We start from the raw sequence: 16,729 nt of genomic DNA, 5'->3' as shown, positions 1-16,729 counted from the left end.
AAAATTTCTTTCCTTATTGAATTTCTATAACTTTCAGGTAAATCTATCCTTTCAAACCAAAAATAAGTAAAACCTACACATTCTCAGGAAATCACTGCACTAATCACCATTCTGAGGATGCAGAGTAATTATCAAAAACTAGTATTCAATAGAATCACTCTGAGAACCTTTGACCATGAGGGAGTAAGAATATTCAGATTACCCACTTGCTGCAAATAACTAGAAAACTGTATAATATATCAGAAACAAATACTATTAGACATTGAACAACAGCAAAACACTGTGATCCTTTAGAAAAGATGAAAAAGTTGAGTTCTATCATCGCCAGCATTCTGCAAAAATGGAATGTCCAGACCACAGCATGGGAAGAGAAATTCAAGGAGAACCCAGCCCTCACACTGAATTGAGAAGATAGAGATTGGAAAGACTAAGTCTGCTCTAATTTGCAAGACAAATCACTAAGAAAGAAGGAATTACACAGAGATGTCTAGAAATCTGCACAGGAGTCTCTCTGAGTTGCTGGCTAAATATCAATCCTATATATGGGTAAGATTAAACCCTACATATCTGGCAAGAGAAAGTTCTAGGAAAAGACAGTCACATTTTGGGGAGCTGTAAGCCCAATAATTCCAAGAGATCTTACAGGAAAACAAATTGTTTTTATGCTCACTGGCCAAAGCGGAGGGTCTTGGTTGGAATTCACAGCACATTCAGCAGAGACTCGAAAAGGATAAAGGTTTAGAAATAAAGCTAAATGATCCTTAGAATAAAGGCAACTCCAGGTCTACCCAAAAGGAGTTTAAAAGTAAGCCTTGTAAGGATCAAACTGATCTGCCCGTAACTAAAATACTTACCAGGAAAGAAAAATGAGCTTTTTTTTTTTTTTTTTGTAGAGGTATAACACAATCTGGGTTTCCCTGCTGGCTGAGACAGTAAAGAATGTGCTTGTAATGCAGGGGACTCAGGTTCGATCTCTGGGTCAGAAAGACTCCTGGAGAAGGGAATGGTTACCCAGTATTCTTGGTTATCCAGTATTCTTGCCTGGAGAATTCCATGGAGGGAGGAGCCTGGCAGATTCCAGCACATGGGGTCAGATAGAGTTGGACACGACTGAGCGATTAACATTTTCACTTTTCATAACAAAATCTAGCACTCAAAATGCAAAATTCATAAGGCTCTGTATTCAATAAAAAATTATTAGACATGTAAAGAAAAAAGAAAGTGTAGCTTGTAGCCTGGAGAAAAATCAGTTTATAGAAACAGACTCAGAAATAACAAGTGATAGCATTAGAAAATATGACTATTAAGATAGCTACTATAGATATTCTTTGTATGTTCAAGGTTGTAAAATAAAACAGTATTACGATGAGGAGAAAAATATAATATTAAGACCAGAACTAAATAGAGCATCTAAGGATGAAAAATGCATTATCTAAAATGAAATTTTTACTAGAGGAGATGCCTAGCAGATTAAACAATGAAGAAGAAAATATCAATGAAATTGAAATTTTATAATAAAACTATCTATAATGAATAAACAGAGCCTCTTTGACAATATAAAGCTGTCTGATAAACGTGCACTTGGAATCTGAGGGGGTAGGGTAGTGGCAGGGACAGAAAAAATGCTTGAAGAAATAGTGAAAAATTTTTTTTCCATATTTGATAATACTATTAACCTCTGAATACAAGAATCTCAATAAACTTCAGGCAAGACAAATACGAAGAAAATGACACCAAGGCATATTATAATCAAATTGCTAAACAAATCAACACACAATGAGAAATAGAAAATCTTTTTTTTTTTTTTTGGCAATGGCGTGGAGGATCTTAGTTTCCTGACCAGGGATCAAACCCACACCCTGTCCAGTGGAAATACAGAGTTTTAACCCCTGGACTGCCAGAGAAGTCCACAAAAATCTTAAAATCAGCCAGAAGAAGAAGGCATATTGCGTTTGGAGGAAGAGAGATAGGAATGATATCAGACTTGTCATCAAAATCTATGAAAACCAGAAAAGAATCTATGACTGTTAAAAATACTGAAAAAAACACGTGTCAATCTAGAATTCTATAACCCATAATGGTATCTTTCAAAAAATGAAGGTGAAATAACGACTTTTTTAGATAAACAAAAGCTGAAAAAACTTCACCAACAGACTTTCATTAAAAGAAATGTTAACTGTCCTTTCTGTGCGCTTAGTCATTCAGTTGTGAACAACTCCTGTAGCCTGCCAGACTCCTTCCATCCATGGAATTTTTTCAGGCAAGAATATTGGAGTGGGTTCCCATGCCCTCCTCCAGGGGATCTTCCCAACCCGAGGATCAAATTTAGGTCTCCCTCATTGCAGACAGATTCTTTACTGCCTGAGCCACCAGGGAAGCCCAAGAATACTGGAGTGGGTAGCTTATCCCTTCTCCAGGGAACCTTCCTGACCCAGGAATCAAACCAGGGTCTCCTGCAATGCAGGTGGATTCTTTACCAGCTGAGCTACCAAGCAATCCCAGAGTAAGCACTACAAATAGAAAATAAATCAATGATGATTTTGAGCAATAGAGAATCAGTCTCAGACAACTGAGCATAGAGTTGCAGCTACAAGCCATGAAATAGGAAGAATACAGAATATGACATCAGAGCAGATTTTCATTGCACAAGAAGGCTCTAAAATACTTTCCTGGACTAGGGAATAAGCTTGGCTAAAACAGAGAAAGATGAACAAAGAGAGGAAGTATGGGACCTGATTCCTGCCTAACTTGAATCCTTGAACTCAGAAGGAGATGGTAGAAAAACACTCAGATAGATTTGGGGATCTGAAAGCAGAGTGACTCAAAGTCTTATGTCCTACCCTGGGCACTTGGGGGGACAACCTCACAGTGCACCTGCCCATATGAGGGTAGAAACAACAGTCGCATGACATTTCAGGTCCAAGAGGATCTGAGACGGCACTACTGCCCTACCACCCTCACTCTTCCACCTCCAGTCTCCCTTAGCATAATGAAGACTGGATATATCTCCAGCGAGTCCAGAAGTACCCAGAAGGAGATTCATGGACCCCAAGGTAGGATAATTCACTAAGTCCCCTACATACAAACTTTCAAGTTGCAAACTTTCAAAGATGTGCTATGCTTCTGGTTCCAGCAAGAACCCAGAACTGATGCCATAAACATCAAGCATGAGTGAAATTTCAGCTTGCCCCTGTCTCCTAATTGCTGATGATCCTTCAGCTCTACTATCTCCCACCTCTTCTCCCTCCTCCATTCAGTAACTCTTCTTGCCTCTTCACTCAATGCCAGTCCCAATATGCCAGCTGAGGTACTGTCTACTGTACTTTCAAGGCACTGTACTATGAGATCAAAACTTTTTTTTGCATTTATTTGTTGTCTATGTATTATTTGTGTGAAAAGTATTATTAACCTATTATAGTACAGCACTATATAGCCAAATGTGTTAGTTGGGTACCTAGGCTAACTCTGTTGGACTTGCGAACGAATTAAACTTAACACATTCTCAGAAGAGAACTAATTCATATTTAGGGGACTTACTGTATATATTCCTCCCAATAACCCAGAGAGAAGAGAAAGAGAATGGGCAGGGGAGTAATTTGAATTTATTTATTATTTATGCAGAAGGTACTAAGTTTTCAAGCAGAAGGGACTGAGTCATTATCGGTTGAAATGTTGGCTCCAGATCCAAGTAGAATTTCATTATAGAAAGGTGAAAACAACAACAAACAACTTTTTGGAGTTGTGACTATAAATTTTTAAACACTCTATATATCTTTTCTCTCTTACTTGCACACAGGAAGGTTGGAGCACACTGAGCTATCAGTTCGGTTCAGTTCAGTCACTCAGTTGTGTCCGACTCTTTGCAACCCCATGGACTGCAGCAAGCCAGGTTTCCCTGTCCATCACCAACTCCCGGAGTTTACCCAAACTTGTTTCCACTGAGTCAGTGATGCCATCCAACCATCTCATATTCTGTCATCCCCTTCTCCTTCCACCTTCAATCATTCCCAGCATCAGGGTCTTTTCAAATGAGTCAGTTCTTCACATCAGGGGGCCAAAGTATTGGAGTTTCAGATTCAGCATCAGTCCTTCCAATGAATATTTAAGACTGATTTCCTTTAAGATGGACTGGTTGGATCTCCTTGCTGTCCAAAGGACTCTAACACCACAGTTCAAAAGCGTCAATTCTTCAGTGCTCAGCTTTCTTTATGTACAACTCTCACATCCATACATGACTACTGGAAAAACCAAAGCTTGTTGGCAAAGTAATGTCTCTGCTCTTTAATATGCCATCTAGGTTGGTCATAGCTTTTCTTCCAAGTAACAAGTGTCTTTTAATTTCATGGCTGCAGTCACCATCTGCAGTGATTTTGGAGCCAAGAAAATAAAGTTTTTCACTGTTTCCATTGTTTCCCCATCTATTTGCCATAAAGTGATGGGACCAGATGCCATGATAGTTTTCTGAATGTTGAATTTTAAGCCAACTTTTTCACTCTCCTCTTTCACTTTCATCAAGAGGCTCTTTAGTTCTATGCTTTCTGCCATAAGGGTGATGTCATCTGCATATCTGAGGTTATTGATATTTCTCCTGGCAATCTTGATTCCAGCTTGTGCTTTATCCAGTCCAACATTTCTCATGATGTACTCTGCATATAAGTTAAATAAGCAGGGTGACGATATACAGCCTTGACATACTCCTTTCTCGATTTGGAACCAGTCTGTTGTTCCATGTCCAGTTCTAACTGTTGCTTCTTGACCTGCATACAGATTTCTCAGGAGGCAAGTCAGGTGGTCTGGTATTCCCATCTCTTTAAGAATTGTCCACAGTTCATTGTGATCCACAGAGTCAAAGGCTTTGGCATAGTCAATAAAGCAGAAGTAGATATTTTTCTGGAACTCTCACTGAAGTATAAGGCATCCAAATAACTTAACAGGATCTAGCACCAATCTCTGCATGATTTATGCCTCATTTTCCATCCTGCCTTCCCTTCCCCTACCTTCCAGTACATGGACATAGTGTTCTCACCAACAAGCCTTTCTCCCCACGTCATTCTGAGAATACCTCAGTTCCCAAGTCCTTTGCCTATAGACACTGCTATTAACAAAACTCATGTGATTGCTTGGAAGGAAAGAATTATTGTCAATGTATTTCACTCTAACCAGGCTAGTGAATTTGCAATTCTCAGAATGCATCTATTACAGGCTTTCTCTATTCTTTTTCCAGAAAATCGAGGCTCAGTAACTAACATATGCACTAAATTTCACTTTGTTCTAAATTCAAGGTGCACTGAAAGTGTCAACATTCCCTTCTCTTCTCTTCTTTCATAGAACTTACCATATTATGTTGTAATTGCCTAAGAATCCATCTGTGGTGGATTTAATTATTGGTTCCCAAACTCTTCCTCTTGAACCTGTTCCTATAAAGCCCTCCCTAGGGACCCTTCTCTGTGGAGACACAAACTTCCTGTCCTAAATGATGTCAGGATTTGCCATGTGACTTGCTTTAGCCAATAATTGTGAGCAGATATGAGTCATGCCATGTCCAAGCAGAAACTTTGAAAGTCATCATGTGGTTCCACTATTGCTCTTCCCCTTTGTCAGAATGTAGAAGGCATGCAAGTGAAAAGCAAACCCTTGCTACTATAAAGCACCAAAACTGGGGGAGAGCGGCATTTTTTATTGGAGCAGAGCCTCATGGGGAGAAGGCGATGGCACCCCACTCCAGTACTCTTGCCTGGAAAATCCCATGGACGGAGGAGCCTGGTAGGCTGCAGTCCATGGGGTCACAAAGAGTCAGACACAACTGAGCGACTTCACTTTCACTTTTCACTTTCATGCATCGGAGAAGGAAATGGCAAGCCACTCCAGTGTTCTTGCCTGGAGAATCCCAGGGACGGGGGAGCCTGGCGGGCTGCCGTCTATGGAGTCCCACGGAGTCGGACGTGACTGAAGCGACTTAGCAGCAGCAGCAGCAGCAGCAGCAGAACCTCATGAATGCTGACTGCTACACAGTCTCTGGACTAGATGGTGACTCGAAAGCAATAATGGGATTTTGTTCACCATGTATCACAGGTGCTTGGCAAAGAAGAAACACTTGGGAAAAGTTTAATGGACAAATAAATATAGTTGTTTTGAGAGTATGGATCCCAAATAATAATAATTATAAGAATTACAGTTTATTGAATGTCTATCATATCAGGGGCTTTTAAAGCCTCTGTGCACAATGATGAGGCACTAATAATGTGAGTTCTAGGACCAGAAGCCTGAGTTCACACTCAGCTCTGATATTTACATAACTGGCAGTTATATAATATAACTGCCCAGCACAATGTAAGCTTCCAACAAATATTGGCTGTTATTATTGTTAAAGATAAATCATAGATGCAGAATCTGAAGCTCAGAAACATGCATAACAGATGAGACCCAAGGCCATGACATGACTTTCCAATTCCCATTCTCATAATCTTGCCACAATACCCACACTCCTGATCCAGAATAATGTCTGGTTAGAGAACACCACCACAAGTGGGGTGTTATACCACCAACACCAGCCAAGTGGGACACAACAAAAGTAAAGGCAGGGAACAAGTCTACAGGGTTTTTTCTTTTTTGGCAAATGTAAACTAAGCAGATGGCAGAGTGCCTGGCACAGTAAACATTTCATGTACTAAAAATATCTAGGACTGAAGCCCTTCACTGATGCTCCCCTATCTATACTTCTTGAATCTTCTGTCTTCATCACATAGTTCCTTCACTGATAATAATAATTATTATTAGTAATATTACAGCAAACACCTATGGGGACTCAATATTTGCAACCATGGTGTTACATGTTTAATAGGCATTACCTCACTTAGTCACCCCAATGATTCTATTGAAGTGTCATTATCATCGTTCCTATCATACAAATGAAGACGCTCAGGTTAAGAGATTCATCAAGGATCATGCACTAGTCCGAAGAAGACAGGACTCATATCTACGCAGAGCCTGCACACAGAATTCCTGCATTATAGCACCTCCACCCCACACACCCCTTGTTGCTCCATTGTGCTGTGTTCTCCTTTGGGCAAACATACTGTCCTACTGGTCTCCTACCTCTTGCCATTCCATTCTCATCATTTCCTTCAGGATGTAGCTAAGGAGGAGGCTGAATTGATGTTTCCACCCAGGGTACCACACAGAGCAATCCTAGGCATAAAGAGTGTCAGGCTGGCTGTGGGGTATCACTTGGTGATATCCTCATAGTTTTAAAGGTGAGAAAACCGAGACCAAGAAAGATGATCCAGCTCTCTAAAGATGCTCTGGCAGTCAGTTTGAGAGTATGGATTCTAGAAGCCTGGTCTCAATCTTGTCCACCCTCCAACTAGCTGTATAACCTTGAGTAAGCTGCTTAAGGCCTCAGCTTCCCCATCTATAAGTGGGGATAATAATAGGAACAATTTCACAGGGTTTCTGAGAGTTACAATAAATGAGATCATTTGCACAAAGCACGTGGCACGTAACTATTACATGGTATTTACTATTATGATTATTCTAGTTTGTACCTCAAGCCTTTAACTTACTGATAATAACTAGTTGCTATGTTTGTAACTGAGTGTAATTACTGAATCTTTGTTATATAAATAAATCAAGGTGGTCTCTGTGTATTAGTCTACGGTGTTTATTCTTCACTGCAGGCTGAGACCCATTAGCTCAAAAGGCAGCAGGTGCCAAACGCAAATGTTTTACATCCAAACATTTTAAATACAGACTAAATAAGCAGATTGTTAACTATTTAGAGCCTGTTTGCTTTGCAAGGGCTTCCCAGGTGGGCTAGTGGTAAAGAACCCACCTGCCAATGCAGAAGACATAAAGAGAAGTCTCCGGCTTCCCTGATGGCTCAGATAGTAAAGAATCCACCTGCAATGCAGGAGGCCTGAGTTTGATCCCTGGGTCATGAAGATTCCCTGGAGGAGGGCAAGGTAACCCACTCTAGTATTCTTGCCTAGAGAAACCCTTGGACAGAGGAGCCTGGCAGGCTACAGTTGAAAAGGTCGCAGAATTGGACACAACTGAAGCAACTTAGCACTCATACATGAACTGCTTTGCAAACCCCACAAAACTGTGCCTAATCTCTGCTAGCCATTGGTGAGATAAGCCCTGGTACATAAAGACCCCAAGAACCTACTGGTCTCTGACCCAGACTGTGCTGGTGAGTGACATCATCTGGACACCTAAGTCCCCTGGAGGACCCCTCTCTCCCCCATGAGTTCCTTGCCCTCCTCCTCTCTGAGTATTGACCTTCTGCATTTCTGGATAGTCTCTGGCTGTGCAGGATTTCACATGCAAACTACCAAAGGGTCACTCAATAAAGCCTGTGTGAGCTACTGCCACCTAGTGGTCATATCTTTTCCCTTGATGAACCCCAAGATCTCTTGAACACCCTCCAGTACCCATTTGTCTATTCATTTTATATTCCAGTTACAATGAGTCCAGTGCATCATACAAAATGAAAATGCAATAAGTGTAAGTTGAATAATTAGAAGTAATAACACAAGGAGGAACCTCTTCTTCAAGACAGATCACTCTGTGTTTTTAGCCTCATGTGTGTGCTGTCTTTCTGTCATTTTTGAGATTGCATCTAAGTACTGCATTTCGGACTCTTTTATTGACTATGAGGGCTACTCCATTTCTTCTAAGGGGTTCTTGCCCACAGTAGTACATATAATGGTCATCTGAATTAAATTTGCCCATTCCAGTCCATTTTAGTTCACTGATTCCTAAAATGTCAATGTTCATTCTTACCATCTACTGTTTGACCACTTCCAATTTACCTTGATTCATGGACCTAACATTCCAGGTTCCTATGAAATATTGTTCTTTAAAGCATTGGACTTTACTTCCACCACCAGTCACACCCACAACTGGGCGTTGTTTTCCCTTTGGCTCTGTCTCTTCATTCTTTCTGGAGTTGTTTCTCCACTCTTCTCCAGTAACATATTGGGCACCTACCGATCTGGGGAGTTCATCTTTCAGTGTCCTATCTTTTTGCCTTTTCATACTGTTTATGGGGTTCTCAAGGCAAGAATACTGAAGTAGCTTGCCATTCTCTTCTCCAGTGGACCACGTTTTGTCAGAACTCTCCACTATGACCTGTCTGCCTTGGGTGGCCCTACATGGCATGGCTCATAGTTTCACTGAGTTAGACAGGCAAGAATACTTGAAGTGTGCTAAGTCACTTGAGTCATGTCCAACTCTTGTGACATTATGAACTATAGCCCTTCAGGCTCCTCTGTCCATGAGATACTGCAGGCAAGAATACTGGGGTGGGTCGCCATGCCCTCCTCCAGAGCATCTTCCAACCCAGGAATTGAACTCACACCTCTTATGTCTCCTGCATTGGCAGGCAGGTTCTTTACCACCAGGGCCACCAGGGAAGCCCTTATGGGTACTTCATGTAATTTGTCTGGTTACATCTATTTCCCTCTTCTTCTAATAAAAGAAACTCTTATTTCATCTTGGAGAAACACCCATCTCCACTTGTGGTTCATGTAGGGCTGATGCTATTCCCAGGTCATAGAGGTGAACATGTCATACAGACCTTGCCATCCAAAGCATTTCATCTCCAAGGCAACAGTGGTTGGTCCAGGAGCGGCCTTGTGATCTAAACATGCCCTGCTGCTGCTACTGCTGCTAAGTCGCTTCAGTCGTGTCCAACTCTGTGCGACCCCATAGATGGCAGCCCACCAGGCTCCCCCATCCCTGGGATTCTCCAGGCAAGAACTCTGGAGTGGCTTGCCATTTCCTTCTCCAATGCATGAAAGTGAAAAGTGAAAGTGAAGTCGCTCAGTCGTGTCCGACTCTTAGCGACCTCATGGACTGCAGCCCACCAGGCTCCTCCGTCCATGGGATTTTCCAGGCCAGAGTACTGGAGTGGGTTGCCATTGCCTTCTCCAAAACATCCCTAACAAGATTTAATTCCAGAATCATCTGATGTAACTATTAAGAAAGAGAAAGCCTCTTTTCCAGTTGAGTTTGCTAAACTGGTTGAGTTTGCTAAGAATGTGGAGCAGCTGGTGGTCTTCTTAGCCATCAACTAAGGAACCCCAGCCTGAGAATAAAACCAGTGGAGTGAAGAGGGAATTCTCATCCACAGACAGGGAACAAGATTCTTGATATTATCATTACAGCTTTGGGATTCAGCCACAGACTTCTCAGGTGGATCGCTAAATTTCCTTCTTTTCATTAACACATTTGGGTTGGGTTTCTGTCATCTGCAATCAAGAAGGCCTGATTACTGGAAAGAAGCCTGTACTTTGTCTTCATTGTAATAGTTATTAATGTGAATAACTTTTAAAGTCTGCCTCTCTGGCAGATTAAAGAGGATCTTAAATTTTGTGAGAAAAACCAGGAATCCAGTCTTCCGCCATAAGCAAGACTTTAGACATATGATTTCAGCCATCTCTAAGCACCCCAGATGACAGCCCAGTCACTCTGGAGCAGGGCTGAACCCCTTTTCTGGATGATACCCTAATTTCTGGCCCACAAAACTGTGAGCATGATAAGGTGACATCCTTTTGTTTGGGGATGGCTTGCTCTGTAGCAATGTTATTGTTCATTCGCTTAGCCGTGTCCAACTCTTTGCAACTCCATGGACTGCAGCACGCTAGGCTTCCCTGTCCTTCATGATCTCCCGGAGTTTGCTCAAACTCATGTCCATTGACTTAGTGATGCCATCCAACCATCTCATCCTCTTTCACCCGCTTCTCCTCCTGCCTTCAATCTTTCCCAGCATCAGGGTCTTTTCTAATGAATTGGCTCTTCATATCAGGTGACCAAAGTATTGGAGCTTCAGCTTCAGCACCAGTCCTTCTGGTGAAATATTCAGGGTTGATTTCCTTTAGAATTGACTGGCTTCATCTTCTCTGTGGGGCCTGCAATGCAGGAGACCCAGGTTCAATTCCTGGGTCAGGAAAATCCTCTGGAGAAGGAAATGGTAATCCACTCCAGTATTCTTGCCTGGAGAATCCCATGGACAGAGGAGTCTGGCAGGCTACAGTCCATGGGGTTGCAAGAGTCGGACATGACTTGGCAACTAAACCACCACCACCACCCACCTCTTCTGTAGCCAATTGATAACTGAAAGTTCTGTGAGGTCAGCAACCAGGTACTTTCTGTTTATCACTGCTTATCTAGTTCTAAGCACAGCACCAGCCACACAGTGGTGCTTGAAAAAATAAGCATTGTGCAAAAGAAAAAAATGAATAAACAAACGAAGAAAACAGCCAGCTTCTCTCCACTTTGTCTGCTCCACCAGCCCATCATTCTAGAATCAGATGTTATGCACATTTTTCTCCATTTGGCCTATAAAAATCTCGACCAAATAATGCTGTTCCTAAAATATATGATGGATTATAGAATGAAAAGCCATATATATGCTTTCTTACCTACCTGAGTTTAGGCAATTGAATCATAAAAACCAGTTTATTTGGTTGGTGGTTCTGTATGTGAAATGATGTTAAATTTATTTCATGTTATTCTGGTCTACAAATTTGAAGAAACATGTATTTTTATAACAGGCTTATTTGTATGAAGTGCTCATTTGAATTTCACTGTATATTAATGAGTATTTATTTAGGTTTCAGATAAGGGTAGCACATTCATGGGTTGGCAGAGGGAAAAATAACAAGTTTCAATATTTTGTGTCATTAGCAAAAATTGAAGGTACACAGAAAATGTCTTCATGTTTTCAGAAGAGGGATAGCAGCTTAGCATACTATGCCTCTGTTTTTATAGATCAGATGAAGTGTAAGCATGAAATAGTAATATTATGACCCTAAACACTTATTTTATACAGACAAGTCCAGAAGTCACTAAGATGGGCCATTGTACATTTTACAGAAAAATATACCAAATGAATCATATCATGGGGCACAGCCCTGCCACAAGAAGCACCATGGATTTTATGATCTTGTCATTTATATGGTCCATAGATATGAACTAATGATCAAATTTATCCCTACATGTTAAACAACCTTTGCTTTTCATGTATCTCAAATTCTTTGATGTATTTTGCGTTAAAATGCTAACCAGTTTCCAATTCTTGCTTTAATATAGTCTCATTAAATAAATGAAGCTTAAATAATTCAGGTATTTGCCCCCACTGTTGTAATAAAACTCATTCTGCAAGTCAAAAGTTGATACTGGAGTCAAGGATGCAGAGAAATTGAAACCCTGATGCGTTGCTGGTGGGAATACAAAACCGTTCAGCCACCATGGAGCACAGAGCAGCAATTCTTCAGTAAGTTAAATGGAGAAGTTCCATGTGAACCAGTGATTATACTCCTAGGTATATCACCAAAAGAACCAAATACAGGTGTTCAACCAGTCACTTACCCATGAATGTTCACAGCAGCACTCAGTGGTCATAACAGCCAAAGGTAGAAACAACCCCAAAGTCCATCAACTGATGAGTGGGTATGCAAAATGTAGTATATTCATACAGTGGAATATTATTCCGGAATGTGGAGCATTCTTTAAAAGGAATGAAGTTCTCATACATGTTACAATGCAGATGAACCTCAAAAACATTATACTAAGGGAAAGAAGTCAGTCACAAATGCTACAAATTGTATGATTCCATTTACATGAAATGTCCAGAACAGGCAAATCCACAGAGAGAAAGCAGATTAGTAGTTGCCAAGAACTAGGGGGAGAGAGGGAGGGATGAACTAATTATTGGGTACACGGTTTTCTTTCACAGGGATGAAATATTCTGGCAGTAGACAGCAGTGATGGTTAGACAACATTGTGAATGTACTAAATTCTATTGAATTGTGTATTCTAGGATGCCTAGGGAGAAGGCAATGGCACCCCACTCCAGTACTATTGCCCGGAAAATCCCATGGATGGAGGAGCCTGGTAGGCTGCAGTCCATGGGGTCGCTAAGAGTCAGACACGACTGAGCGACTTCACTTTCACTTTCCACTTTCATGCATTGGAGAAGGAAATGGCAAGCCACTCCAGTGTTCTTGCCTGGAGAATCCCATGGATGGAGAAGCCTGGTGGGCTGCAGTCTGTGGGGTCGCACAGAGTCAGACACGACTGAAGCGACTTAGCAGCAGCAGCAGCAGCAGGATGCCTAAATGGTAAATTTTATGTTATGTATGGGCTTTTTATGTATGGTAAATTTTATGTATGTATGGGCTTCCCAGGGCACTCAGTGGTAAAGAATCCACCTGCCAGTGTAGGAGATGTGGGTTTGATCTCTGGGTTGGGAAGATGCCCTGGAGAAGGAAATGGCAACCTGCTGTAGTAATCATGCCAGGGAAATCCCATGGACAGAGGAGCCTGGTGGGCTGCAGTCCATGGGATCACAAAAGAGTCAGATATGACTAAGTGACTAAACAACACCATTATATATATTTTACCACAATTAAAAAAAAAAAGCTGGGTGACCAGCTCAAGATTGCAGACATAAAAACAATGATATTGGAATACCCCTCTAAATCAGACAATTTAGTGGTCCCTGACCTCTAGGGATGACATTTTGGACCTTTTAACTGTGGTTTGCCTTATGGCAAAATGTAGACAGGACCCAATATACCACCCTGGCATCAATGGAAAAGACACGAATTACATACTTAGTCAAGTTTGAAAGTAGACACTAAAAAAAAAAAAAAAAAAACAAAAAACCAAAAACCTTAAAACCAAGGATCTGAGATGCTCATAATAAATCCATCAACAACTGCTTTAAATGAATATATTTTCAAGAGACCCAGATTTACATGGTGGCTGCTGAGAAATGCATGTGGATTTGGATGAAGAGCAATAATGCAGCAGAAGTCACGACACAGGTGGAGACAAAGAGTGCAAGGGCGTGAAGGAAGTCCAGACAAGGTGGTGACAGAATCAGGCCCTGATAGAGCCTGCAGGGCTTGAGAGCAGATGGCCTACAAGTCGAAGGGGAGCTGGAACAAATCCCAAGGTGGGGGAATGCGGTTAAGGCTACATCGTGGAAGATAAATGTGGCCCGGGTCCAAATCCAAACCCATGGCCAGAGAGAAGCTTGGGGGAGCTCCGACCTGCCTCCCGTCAAAGAGGGCCCTTTCAAGAGTTGTGTGTTTTGGAGTCAGAGATGCAGAGTCCAAGTCCTGCCTCCATCTGTTACGAGCTGTATAAATGACTTCAACTCTGTGGGTATCACTTTTCTTATCTGTCACATGGAGATAAAGCTATGCCTAATTCACAGTCCTGAAGCTTAGCCTAATTAATGCAAATAGAGGACTCAAACAGTGCCTAACCTAGAGTTAATATTCAGTGACAGTGCTCAACCATCCACCATGATTATTACCATGCCCACAGCCTTATTCCCATGAGCCTGGAGCAGGTGTGGTCCTGACTTGACCCTCTGAATCTGCCTGCCACAAAGGGAAGCTCCGGGGGATTGATGCCCTGGTAACACTGAGGTTCTCTAGAAGTCAACTGTCCATGCCTACAGCCCTGGGTTGCCCCCTACACCATGTTACCCTTTTTATTTCACTTGCAGCCACTGGGCCTGGACAACACTGCCCAGGGGTCTACAATAGGAGCTTGGACATGGAGTGAAGTGAGGTGGCTGGACATACAGCATGGAAACTCTGTGTGAATGGGTGGCCATATTCTAGTGTGTGGTCTGGTTGTCAGAAAGGCATCTAGAGACTTCCCTGGTGGTCCAGTGGTTAAGGATCCACCTGCCAATGCAGGGGACCAGGGTTCAATCCCTGGTTTGAGAAAATCCCACAAGTCATGGGGCAACTAAGCCCATGTGCCACAACTACTGAGCCCACATGCTGCAGCTAGAGAAGCCCCCATGCCCAAGAGCCCAGGCTCCACAATAAGAGAAGCTGCAGCAATCATAAGCCCACATACTGCAACAGAGTAGACCTTGCTTACCACAACTAGAGAAAGCTCGTGCACAGCAAAGAAGGCCCAGCATGGTCAACGATAAATAAATAAAAGGCATCTAGAGGGACAAAGAAAGACGACAACATGAAGGGGTAAGGATTCAAAGCAGCACAGAGCTGAGGCACACCTGACACCTTTCTCATCTTTGGTTTCAGTGCATCCTGAGATCAAGCTGCCTCTGCTTGACCCCTTATGATCAATCCCCTCCTTTCCCTAGTTAGCTTGAATTGATGTCTGTACCAAGAGACCTCTTCTTAATACAAGGCCCACATCTGAACTCCTTTGTACTCCTACACCATTTGCCTTCTATTTCTCAAGGCATCTAGACTACACAGGAACTATGCTAATTTCTTAGTTTGGTGCTGCCCATGCCTTGCTCAGAGGAAGGCAATGATAACAACAGAAACACCAGCACTATGGGTGATGGCAGCTGCTATTAATACTTTAAGTACTTACTTAATAAGTCAAGCATTTTGTCAAGCGTTTTGCTGAACATTCTGCATGTGTCCTCACACTGGATCTTCATGCCATGCATGCTTTAGGTACAACTGGACCGTAAAGAAGGCAGAGCACCAAAGAATTGATGCTTTCGAATTGTAGTACTAGAAAAGGCTTTTGAGAGTCTTTCGGACTGCAAGGAGATCAAACTAGTCAATCGTAAAGGAAATCAATCCTGAGTATTTATTAGAAGAACTGTTGCTGAAGCTCCAGTACTTTGGCCATCTGATGAGATGAGATGACTCACTAGAAAAGACCCTGATGCTGGGAAAGTCTGCAGGCAAAAAGAGAAGAGGGCAGCAGAGGATGAGATGGTTGGATGGCATCACCAACTCAATGGACGTGAATTTGAGCAAACTCTAAGAGATATTAAAGGACAGGGGAACCTGGTGTGGTACAGTCCAAGGGTTGCAAAGAGTCAGACATGACGTAGTGACTCAACAACTACTGGCTTCATTCTCCTGTTGAGGAAACTGAAGCCACTATCTTTATCCACCACTGCCACGAGAAAGGTCTGTGCCTGCCAGTCCTGCCTGTTTACTCCAGAGTCTGCATAAAAGGCCATCTCCACCGGAACACAGCCCTGAGCAGGCTCAGGAAACAGCAGATGAGCTCCAATTAGCACAAAGATGATTAATAGGTGCTCTCACTTTCACAGTCTCCCTCTTGGTCCCCAAACACCATACAGAGCTAATGAATTCTCCATCATTCTGCAGTAACACCTAGACAGGATCTAACCAAGCACTGGCCTACTGGCCTTCAAAAAAAAATGCTCCTCTTCTCTTTATATGCAACCTCCAAGCATTACCAAGGCCAACTCCACTTTAACTTCATGGAAGCTGCAAGGGGATAAGTTACAATAGAGTCACTCTGTGAGAAAGGAATTGTTACAAAATCATGTAGCCAGAAGACCTGCCTGGGCACAGTGTGCACATTTTCATTTCAGTGTCACTGTTCAGGTAAAGACTGCAATGGGAAAACGGACTTTGGCTCAAGGAGGAGAAATCAGAGCCAAGGACATGTCAACCTCATGGTGACGGAAGACTGAATATCTTAACTGGGGTCCTGATGGAACGTGCAGTCCATTGGTGGGAGGTTCACTTCACTCCTGGAACCAACTGATTCCCTGAAAAGAAGCTGAGAGGCCATTGTCATTTGATGGTCAGTGCAGTTCACACATGATAGGCATCCTAAGAGAGGTTTTGGGGCTCACAGTCATGGCTGGGCTATTTCTTCCAGGTCCTGATTTCAACCTAGAACTCTACCCCAAGACCTTTCTCTTCTTCCTTCCCTTATCCTTCCTTAT

The 16,729-nt window shown here is 42.3% G+C and overlaps 1 protein-coding gene across 2 annotated transcripts in view; it reads right to left on the bottom strand.

The window, feature by feature from the left end:
- Nucleotides 1-16,729, bottom strand: part of KAZN (kazrin, periplakin interacting protein) — a 1,338,251-nt gene that overhangs the window by 999,050 nt on the left and 322,472 nt on the right. The window lies entirely within an intron of this gene.

The sequence above is a fragment of the Bos grunniens genome, chromosome 16, assembly GCF_055505025.1.
Source record: "Bos grunniens cultivar Pamir isolate PY7600 chromosome 16, Bosgru_T2T1.0, whole genome shotgun sequence".
Classification (NCBI taxonomy): Eukaryota; Metazoa; Chordata; class Mammalia; order Artiodactyla; family Bovidae; genus Bos; species Bos grunniens.
This window is presented reverse-complemented; position numbering and strand designations above follow the sequence as displayed.